This window comes from Marmota marmota, unplaced genomic scaffold (assembly GCF_001458135.2).
Source record: "Marmota marmota marmota unplaced genomic scaffold, marMar, whole genome shotgun sequence".
NCBI lineage: Eukaryota > Metazoa > Chordata > Mammalia > Rodentia > Sciuridae > Marmota > Marmota marmota.
In genome coordinates, this window is record NW_025999891.1 from 5987467 (window position 1) to 5997491 (window position 10025).

General features: G+C 46.3%; 1 non-coding gene across 1 annotated transcript; it reads left to right on the forward strand.

The window, feature by feature from the left end:
• The first annotated feature begins 4405 nt into the window (after positions 1 to 4405).
• On the forward strand, positions 4406 to 4477 carry Trnat-cgu. The gene has a single exon. It is a non-coding gene; the product is annotated as a tRNA-Thr (tRNA).
• Positions 4478 to 10025: the final 5548 nt, after the last annotated feature.

Below are 10025 nucleotides of genomic sequence, written 5' to 3' on the forward strand. Positions count from 1 at the left end.
TCTTCCAGAAGGTTCCATGGGTGGAATAGCCTTTTCGGATTGGCTTCTGTTTTGTGTTACTATAACAGAATACCACACACTGGGTACCTTTTAAATAAGCAGAAATTTACTGACTTGTGGTTCTAGAAGCTGGGAAGCCCAAGATCAAGGGGCTGGCATCTGGCAGCCTCATCTCCGTGAGGACCTTCTTGCTGAGCCATCTCATGGAAGAAGGGCAAACAGAAGGTGAGAGGGAGCCAAGTTCTTGTAAGAAATGTAAAGTACAATATTGATCAATGCACGAGGCCGGTGCCCCATGACAAACTCCTCCTATTAGACCCCACCTCTCAGAACTCTGCACTAGGGATAGTTTCCAACTGAACCATGGGGACATGATCAAACCATTTCACTTTGTAATACATTTAAGGTGGTTCTGTGTGTTTTCATGGCTTAGTAGTTCATCTCTTTCTTTACTTTAGATTTACTATTTCAGAGCAGTTTTGGGTGTGCAGCAAAATTGAGCACAAGTTGGAGAATCTCCGCATGTTCTTTGCCCTTGTGCATGCTCTGCTTTTCCTGCATCAGGGTACTGCATCTGCTACACAGCAACTGGAAAGATGCACTTTGAAGGACATGGTTATCTCACAACAGTGAGGAAAATCGGGATACCAGAAGACACTACAAATGCAAAAATGAGTCTGATTTCTTCTAGCTGTATTTTATTTATTTATATATATATATACACACACACACATACATATATATATCAATTACTGCATCAAATTCATCATACTGATTTATTATATATATAAAAATGTGATACTGGGGATTGAACCCAGGGGTACTCCACCACTGTTATTTCTCCAACTTTATTTATTTTTAAAGCATTCTTTTTAAAATTTTTATTTTTATGTGGTGCTGAGGATTGAATCCAATGCCAAAAACCACTAAGCCATAACCCCAGCTGCCCCCCACTTTAATTTAAAAAAGTTTTTTGGTACCAGGAATTGAATTTGGGAGCACTCATCCACTGAGCCACATCCTCAGCCCTTCTTTGTATCTTATCTAGAGACAGGGTCTCTCTGAGTTGCTCAGCGCCTCACCGTTGCTGAAGCTGCTTTAGAACTCTCGATCCTCCTATCTCAGGCTTCTGAGCTGCTGGGATTAGACATTTGCCACTGCACCAGGGCCCACTTTTATTTTTGAGACTGGGTCTCATAAGTTGTCTTGATGCCTCAAACTTAAGATCCTCCTGCCTTAGCCTCCTGAGCTCTGGAGTTATAGGCATGCGCCATTGGATCCAGCTAAAATCTATTTTATGTGCCACTAAAAAGAAAAAAAAATTGCCACTTAACTGTAAGGCTCTATCAGTTGTAACTGTTATCCTGATTTCTAATTTGTGAAAATATGCAAAGACCACCACAACTCAGAGTGAGTGAATCACACCGTTCTGTACACACATGAATATGCACATCCGCTTATCTGATTGTCATCTGATTTTGGTGCCTTTGAATTATCTTGATGCCTTTTAAAAACTTTTCTGGTTCTTCAAGTGATTCTGGGAAAACTGGATATCCAGATGAAAAAAAAAAGTTGAATCCTTATATCATGTACAAAAATTAAAATAGATTAAAGAACTAACCATAAGATATGTAACTATAAAACCCCTAAAAGATGCCAGGCACAGTGGTGCACACCTGTAATCTCAGTGGCTTGGGAGGCTGAGGCAGGAGGATCGTGAGTTCAAAGCTAGCCTCAGCAACAGCGAGGTGCTAAGCAACTTGGGCTCTGTCTCTAAAATGCAAAATAGGGCTGGGCATGTGGCTCAGTGGTTGAGTGCCCCCGAGTTCAATCCCTGGTACCCGCCCCCCTGCCAAAACCCCAAAACTCTAAAACCAGAATGGGAAAGTTTCACGGTATTGAAATGTGGCAATATTTCTGGATATGGTACCAAAAGCAAGAATGGACAAACAGGACCACATCAGACTTAATAACTGAACAGCAGAGCTGGGCATGGTGTTGCATACCTGTAATCCCAGCAACTCTGGAAGCTAAGGCAGGAGGATCATAAGCTTGAGGCCAGTCTGGGCAATTTAGCCAGATTTTATCTCAAAACAATTTTTTAAAAGGTCTGGGGGTGTAGCTCCGTGATGAGCATTTGCCTAGCATGAGCTAAGCCGTGAGTTGGAAACTGGTACCCATTCAAAAACAATAAAACAAACTGCACAGCAAAGAATCAACAGATTGAAAGGCAACCTATGGAATAGGAAAAAAATATTTACAAACCTTGTATCTGATAAGGAACTAATGTACAGAATATATTTTTTAAAACTATAAAACACCAAATAATCTCAGTGGTTTTGTCCATTTTTAAAATGGAGTTATCTCCCATCCATTAGAATGACCACTACAAAAAAAAAATAGACATGAATAAACTGGAACTCTTGGGCCCTACTGTTGAGAATGTAAAACAGTGTAGCCATTATGGCATGTAGTGTGGAGATTCCTTTAAAAAACTAGACCTACCATATGATCCAATAGTCCTTTTGGGTATATACTCAAAAGAACTGAGAATGGACCTTGAATATATTTGTGTACTGCTGTGATTGAAGCATTCACAATAGCTAAGAAGAATCTGTCTGCCAACTAATGAATGGGTAAAGCAAACATGGTATATAGTCATGGTACACACCTGTAAATCAGCAACTCAGGAGGCTGAGGCAGGAGGATGGCAAGTTTGAGGTCAGTCTCAGCATTTTAGAGATACCCTGTCTCAAAACAATAAAAGGCTCGGGATGTGGCTCAGCGGTAAAAGCATCCTGGGTTTAATCTCAGAGTACACACACAAAAAAAATGGTATATACAAATATTAATAGAAAACTATTCTCCCTTGCAAAGGAAGGAAATCCTGCCATATGCTACAACAGAATGAAAACTGACTACATTATGCTAAATAAAACAAGCCGGTCAGAAAAAAATACTGTATGATTCCACTCAGATGAGGTATCTGAAGTCCACTCTTTAGAATGGTGGTTGTCAGGGATTGAGGTAGGGAAGAAAAGGGGAATGGCCATTCAGTGTGTCGGATTTCATTGTGCAAGATTAAAAAGTTGAGATGTGCATATGGTTAACCCTATGTACACTTAAAAGGGTTAAAATTATGCATTTTGTTTTATTTTTAACTACACACACAAAACTCAAGTTTTTCCAAATCTCTACGATTCACATTTTTAAAAAGTTCTACCCATAAGTAAGGATGAATTCGGCAGTGGTGATGGCAAAGTGGCCAACAGCATGACTGGCCCGTGGGAGCTCCCTCCGGCAGGCTCTGGTGTATAGGAGTACTGGGTGACCACCTCCTTGTCGCCAGTGAGCATCTGAGCCCAGAAAGGAGAACTTCTCTTCTCCCTCGCCTCTTTCTGGGAGCAGATACTGTGTCCACAGACCAACCAGGGGCAGAGGAATCTAATTTCATCTAAAAAATTTTTTAAATTTAAGATCTAGCAAATAAAAGACCCGCCAAAGAAGTGTGCAGTAGCACAAGCACTGTGCTCCCAACCCCCTTACCTGTCATATAACAAACTAAACCTTACCTAATAAAAGCCCGTTTGCCCCACCCCCACCCCGAGTCCCAGTCTCCCTGTCCCCGTCTCCCTGTCCCCTTATTTTTCTCAGCTTTACCAACGTCGTGTGTCGTATCTTTGCAACTGGTACATTTTATCCCACGTCTTGCTTTTACTAATCCCAGGTGCTTGTGAGCTCTGTGCTTAAGATCAGCCCTTTGTATCTGGGTGGTTCTCTTGGATCGAGACCTGCCGTCCGTAGTACTGCAAGCTGATCCCTTCATTCAGGTGGCCTGAGAGCGTCCCTATTACCGCACCTTCTGCAGAAACGTGCCCCGGCCTCTCCTCGAATGCCCAAAGCGCTTCCTCCAGGCGAGGCCGTCCTGCCTCGGCGGAGATGTACTCGGTCTTCTCCGCAATGAGAACACTGCGGGGTTGGAGGGGGAGGTTTTGGCTGTCCCCAGGCAGCCACTGGCTGCTGGCTCGGCGAGAGAAAGTCACCTCCCGTCGCCCCAGAGCTTGGCCCCTATCCCTCGGGACTCCCTGCTTTGTTCTCAGAGCGCCCATCCAAGTTTTTCTCCCACACTTGCGCGCCGGCCACCTTGGAGTCTACCACTAGCCTCTTGCTTGCTGCAGGTGCACTGTGCCCTGGGGAGGGCTGGGGACAGGAGACGCGCTGGGATTCGAGCTGGCAGGGTTGGGGTGCCAGGCCGAGACCCGGAAAGGACGGATCCGCGCTCGGATCGCTAGCCCGGGTGGCCTGCAGCCTGGAGGCGCGGAGCGAGGCGAAGCGGCCCGCGCCGCCCTCCGCGCCTGCGCCACCTCCCCTCCACTGAGAGCTTGCACTGCTCGCTTGGCTGTCAGGCGCGGTGGCCAAGTGGTAAGGCGTCGGTCTCGTAAACCGAAGATCGCGGGTTCGAACCCCGTCCGTGCCTGGGTTGGAAGTGACCCCTGCTATTAGGAGCTCCTTGCGACCCTGTGTGTGGCATTTTTTTCCCTTTTGGATTCTGCTCCGGCGTCCTCCGGTCCTTCCTCCTAATCACTTCTGAACAACTAGGTACGCCGCGGGGCCAGGCAGCTCTCCCCCAGCTGCGCCACTCCAGTAGGCGATCGTCTTCACCGCCTCCCCTGCTCCGCGGTGGGCGTGGTGTGGCCAGCCGGTTCTCGGTTTTTTTTGTGGGGGCGCCGGAGTTCGCGAGCTGCGGCCTCGGTTTTGCGGTTTCCTTCCAAGGCGAGTTGCACAGGCCGTGCGCGCCGCCTGCTGCCAGGCTGCGAAGGTATCTGCGAGGTTCGGCCGGTGGGTGCCTAGTCCTTTCCCAGCACGAGTGAGCTGACCCTTGGAACCCAGCTGGTTCTGATACTCCCCGAGTCATTTGTAGAATAAACAGCCCTTTTAATATGACATGATGTTGATGTACCTGTGACTCCTGACACTCTCTGATACACTCCAGTCTGTTCCCCTCTTCTATTATAACACTCAGCATCGAACGTATTACTCCAAATGTCTCGTGAATAGAATTTCACCTTATTCTACATCCCATAAGTCAACTAAAGTGACGGAAAAATAAAAAGCACATTACTTTTCCCAAGGCCTGTTGCACAACTTTGATCATGGAGAGCTTCAGGTGAATTGAATGGAACAGAATCTCAGATAATCGGGAAACAGGCTATGGAGCTCAGGCAGCAAAATATATATATTTTTTAAACCCTAAGATCCCAATAAATGAAAGCAATGCTCTCGGCTTTGAAAGGGAATGGTGAGCTAGGTGTCAGTGTCATCATGAAATTGTTGCTAAATGCAAAGAGAGGTCCCTTTGCAACAAGTGCCTCAGCCTATGCAGAATCCAGGCATTTCAGGGATAGGAAGGAGAGAGAGATGCCCTGTGCTGGGTATTGCCTTGAATCTGTCTCTTACTTTGGATAACTGAGAAAGTGCTCCCCAGCTGAACTCTGTTTTCTGTAGTAGCTGGAACCAAATTTCACCCTGGCGGGGATTGGGGGTGGGGGTTGTGTCATGGATCAGCCAAAGTCCAGAAGAGGTCAATGGACAGATGTTGGGGAAACATGGGTCCCCACAGCTGAAGGGTCAGAGGCAGGGGTCAGTTATGGATTCTAGATGGGGGTTGATGAGAGGAGATGGAAGTGATGACAAGTCAGACCCAAGCTTTGGAATTACCCTGAAAGCCAGTGGGCATCTATGCTCATCCCTGCCTGACTGGAGGCAGGTCACTGGCTTCACAGGGGCAGAAACTGAGTTTATGGCATGACCTCCATTAAATCCCTACAGTCCCTGGATTTCAAGGGCCTTAGATACTAAATTTTAAAGTTATTTCCTAATGCCCAGTGGCCTGAGATTCTTAGTTTCTACCTCAGAGCTTGGCCCTTAAAGAAACAAGAGAACCTCAAGCCACTTCACCCACCTCCCTGACAAGATCACAGTGGCCCCTTTCACAGTCAGACCTGGGTGGGGACTATGAGTCTGAACCTCTATTCAGAGGTAAAATCGGCCCTCCCTAGGGAACAGAATTTGGAGCTGCAGAGCCCTGCCCCCTCCAGCCCCTCCCTTCCTGGCTTGGTCCTCCCCTTGGGGTCCTGCCACTTGGGTCCAGATCAGACTATAGGGCCTCTGGCAATGCAGGGTGAGAGCCATACGGCAGCTACCATTGATTTGTAGGCAGGTAAAAGCATTTAGGATATTTAAGATATACTTTGTCAACAAGTATTACTTAACTTGAAAGCAGATTTCAGTAAGCATATTTGTTATGCCTCAGGTTGTGAATTTTAGTTCCATATTCCAGCCTAGAGAGAGATTTAAAATCTTTTATTGTATGATAGAACACAGATTCAAAGGCCACACAAGTTGGATGATGGTATTAATGAACTGTAAAGGGAATTCTACCCAGATCTGAGGCTTTTGTCAGATGCTCCAGAAGTATTTCAGTGTCCCTTCCATTGTTGCCCCCATAACCATGAAAAACCATATCCTCTGCTTCTATAGTAATCACTTGCATTTTATTTATCAGCTAATAGAGCTTCTTTGCATCTGCATACCTTGTAGTTTAATTTTGCTTATTTTAAAAATGGATATATCTTTTTGAGTTTTAGTTTTGGTTTTTTGGATTAGGGATTGAACTTGGGTGCTTAACCACTGAGCTAAATCCCCAGACCTTTTTTTTTTTTTTTTTTTGGACACAGGGTCTCACTAAATTGCTTAGGACCTCACTAAATTGCTAAGGGTAGGCTAAAACTAGCAATCCTCTTGCCTCAGCCTCCTGAGTCTCTGGAATTGCAGGTGTGTGCCACCCTGCCTGGCATTTCCTTTTTGTTTTTCATTTTGAGACAGTCTTGCTAATTGCTAAGTTGCTGAGTCTGGCCTGGAACTTGTGATCCTCTGCTCTAGCTACCCAAGTCTATGAGGTTACAGGTGTGTCATTGTGCCCAGCTCTTCCATATTTTCTTTTTTATCAGTAGGATTATTTTCCTTCCCTTTGATTTCCTTGCAGTGTAGCCACTGAGGAACCTGGACCATTTTACCAGTAGTTTCCCATAGGCTAAATTTTGCTGACTGCAAACTCGGTGATCTAGTTGGTTCCCCTGTCCTTGGCATCTCCTGCAGATCAGCAGCTAGGTCCACAGGCTGGATCAAGTCAGGTTCAATGCCTTCTGGCAAAAGTCTGGCTTTACTTCCTTTGAGAAATTTTTTATTCCTCTATTAAGGAGTCATCCAGTTTCCTGTCTGGGATCATTTTGTGTAATTTTACATCCTAGGTAGGAAGCCCCTTGGGGCTAGGACAGTGTCTTACTCAAATGTCTGTTTCCAGCCCTCGTAAAGGGACAGAATCCTGGCACAAGATAGGTCCCTACTTCAGAGGTTAGAGAAGCCTTTACTGAGGAGGTGGCCTTGTGGCTATGGCTGTGCCTGGAGAATGAATAGGAATTTGCCAGAATTCACCAGGTATTTGTGCCTTCATCTAGTCTCCTTTGACACTCAAATGTCATGACCTGGTTGTATCTAAGCAGGCAGGGGTACTTTTCTTATCCCACGGTCCCTCTAACTTTCAGGACAAATTGATTTTTTTTTTTTCCCCCAGTGCTTTAGAATGAACCCCAGGTCTTCCCATGCTAGGCAATGCTCTACTGCAAGTATATCTCCAGTACCAATAAGTTGATTTTTTGAATTTAGAAACAAATATCATTCTCTGTAGATGGTTATTAGTAAATCCTAAAGGTCCAACCCCATCCTTAGGGACAAAAGCTAAACATTTGGAATCAGGGATGGTAGCAATGAAAGCCACTGGCCAACCCTCTCATTTCACAGTCACATGAGCAAAGAGAAGGGAAGTAATGTGTTCCAGGTCATTCCAAAAGTTCTCTCACATTCACACAGGGTGGGCACAGATTTGCTTGGAAAAGTCACCTGTTACCTTGACATGCACCCAGGAGGTGGCCCACTTCTTTGTCGGACTGAGGGCATCACTCATCTAATTCCACCCTGGTCAATAGGAAAAGCAGATAGTGAGCTGGGTTCAGGAGGCTGAGGCAGGAGGATCACAATTCACGGCCAGCCTCAGCAACTTAGTAAGATCCTGGTCCTGTCTCTCAAAATAAATAAATAAATAAATAAAGGCTGTGGATGTAGCTCAGTGGTAGGGTCCCTAGGTTCAATCCTCAGAACTGGAGGGGGAAAAAAGTGGTGGCCCCGATTTCCTAGACTATCTCAATATTTAGGCTTTTAGAACAAGGAAAAGACACAGGCATACACTGTCACAGATACTGGGACCCTTAGGAGGCACAGCCTATGACAGAGGTGAATATGTGGAATTTTGTTCCACCTGGGGAAAGGTGGGCCTCTGGTGCAAGCAAGACAGTCCCTTGCCCCCTCGCTCACTGGATGTGGGTTTTCCCCAGGGCTTTCCACCTGTGGCTTGTTAGAGCACAGGGTGTCTGAAGCTGGGAGGAGCCCTTCCTTAAAGGGGTAACAGGTTATAGTGGCCACCACACAGGGAGCAAACAAGAATCAATTCTGTCATTGAAGGTGAGGGCAAAGATGAGAATCACAGGGCTGTAGCTTGACTTCAGGACCAAGGGCTCTAACTGCCCCTGCGCCCCCCCCACTTGCCCCTTGTCCATCAAAGGCCTCTCAGATCCAGGGGGAGCGGCTGCACCCTAGGACAGCAGCCATACTGGGTGTCCTCACTTCCCAGGAGCTGTCCACCCTCCTCTGCAGCACGTGCAGACCCACTGCCTCCTCCCAGCACCCAGGAAAAGCAAATCCAGCTCAAACTACAGCTTCTGCATTGCCAAAACATAACACCTGGGAGAACTCCACGGCTTCTTGAAGGCAAGGATCATGTCTTCCCGAGTAACCTTGTAGACAAAGGGCTCTCAGCAGAATCGATTGATCAACCATCTGCAACTTCTCCAACAGCTGTAAAGCAATCAGGCTGGGAGAAATGAGAAAACCACATCCCAATTTGCCAGTGAGGGAAACTGAAGCCCAGAGGCAGGAAGTAAGGAAGGTTGAACAGGAAGTAAACAACTGAAATAGGTCCTGAATGTTCACCAAACTAGTAATCCGCGCGTGTGTGTCTGTGTCTGTGTGTCTCTTTTCCGGTAAAGAGCTCATTCTCTCGGCCTGCCTTTTCTGTGGGCTCTTAGATTCTCCTTCTGTCCAAACCATCTGTGCTGAGAGAACAAAATCTAGGTAAATCGCCAACCGAGAAAAACATGTGAATTCCACAGTCTCACACAAAAATTTTCAGATTATTTGTAGCCCTGGTCACCAGGATGCCGGTGTCTTCTGCCACAGTTCTGACTGATGGCAAGCAGCTGAAAAGAACCCAGCGCAAGCCATTCTACTGATGCCACAATAAAAGTGGCATCTGATGGGCTGAACAGTCCAGGAAAAGTTGATGGGAAAAGAGAGCAGGATTCCTCACCTCCCAAATCTAGGCTCTGCAACGAAAACGGGGGTTCTCATTCCTGCCCTGCCATGGGAAAGCACTTCATGCACTGCTAGAGTTATGTCAGGTGTTCATTATGACAGCATCGTAAAATGTGTGAAGATTAAATACCTTGTTCCATTCAGGTGTTTGGAGGCTACTGTGAAAGTCGGCCCTCTGGCCCTTGGGGGAGGTGGTTATCCTCTGAGAGGAAGCTAGTGCAGTACATATGTCAGAGCTTGGGTCTTGAGATGCCCTGTGCAGGTTGAAGTGCATTCATCAGGTATTTACTGATTGTGCACTCTGTGCCAGGCATTGGGGCATAAAAGTATGTGAAGGAGAAAAATTCCCCATGCTTGTGGAACTTACGTTTTAGGGTTTGGAGGCAGAAAGGAGAGACACCATACCAAAACTGAATGAAGTGAGTGGCAAGTTAGAAGGTTGGCGGGGGGGGGGCCTGGACTGGCAGATAATTGACAGAGAAGGGGACTGCAATTTAAAATAGGGTGGCCAGGAAGAAGGTCTAGGAAAACTGGGGTGG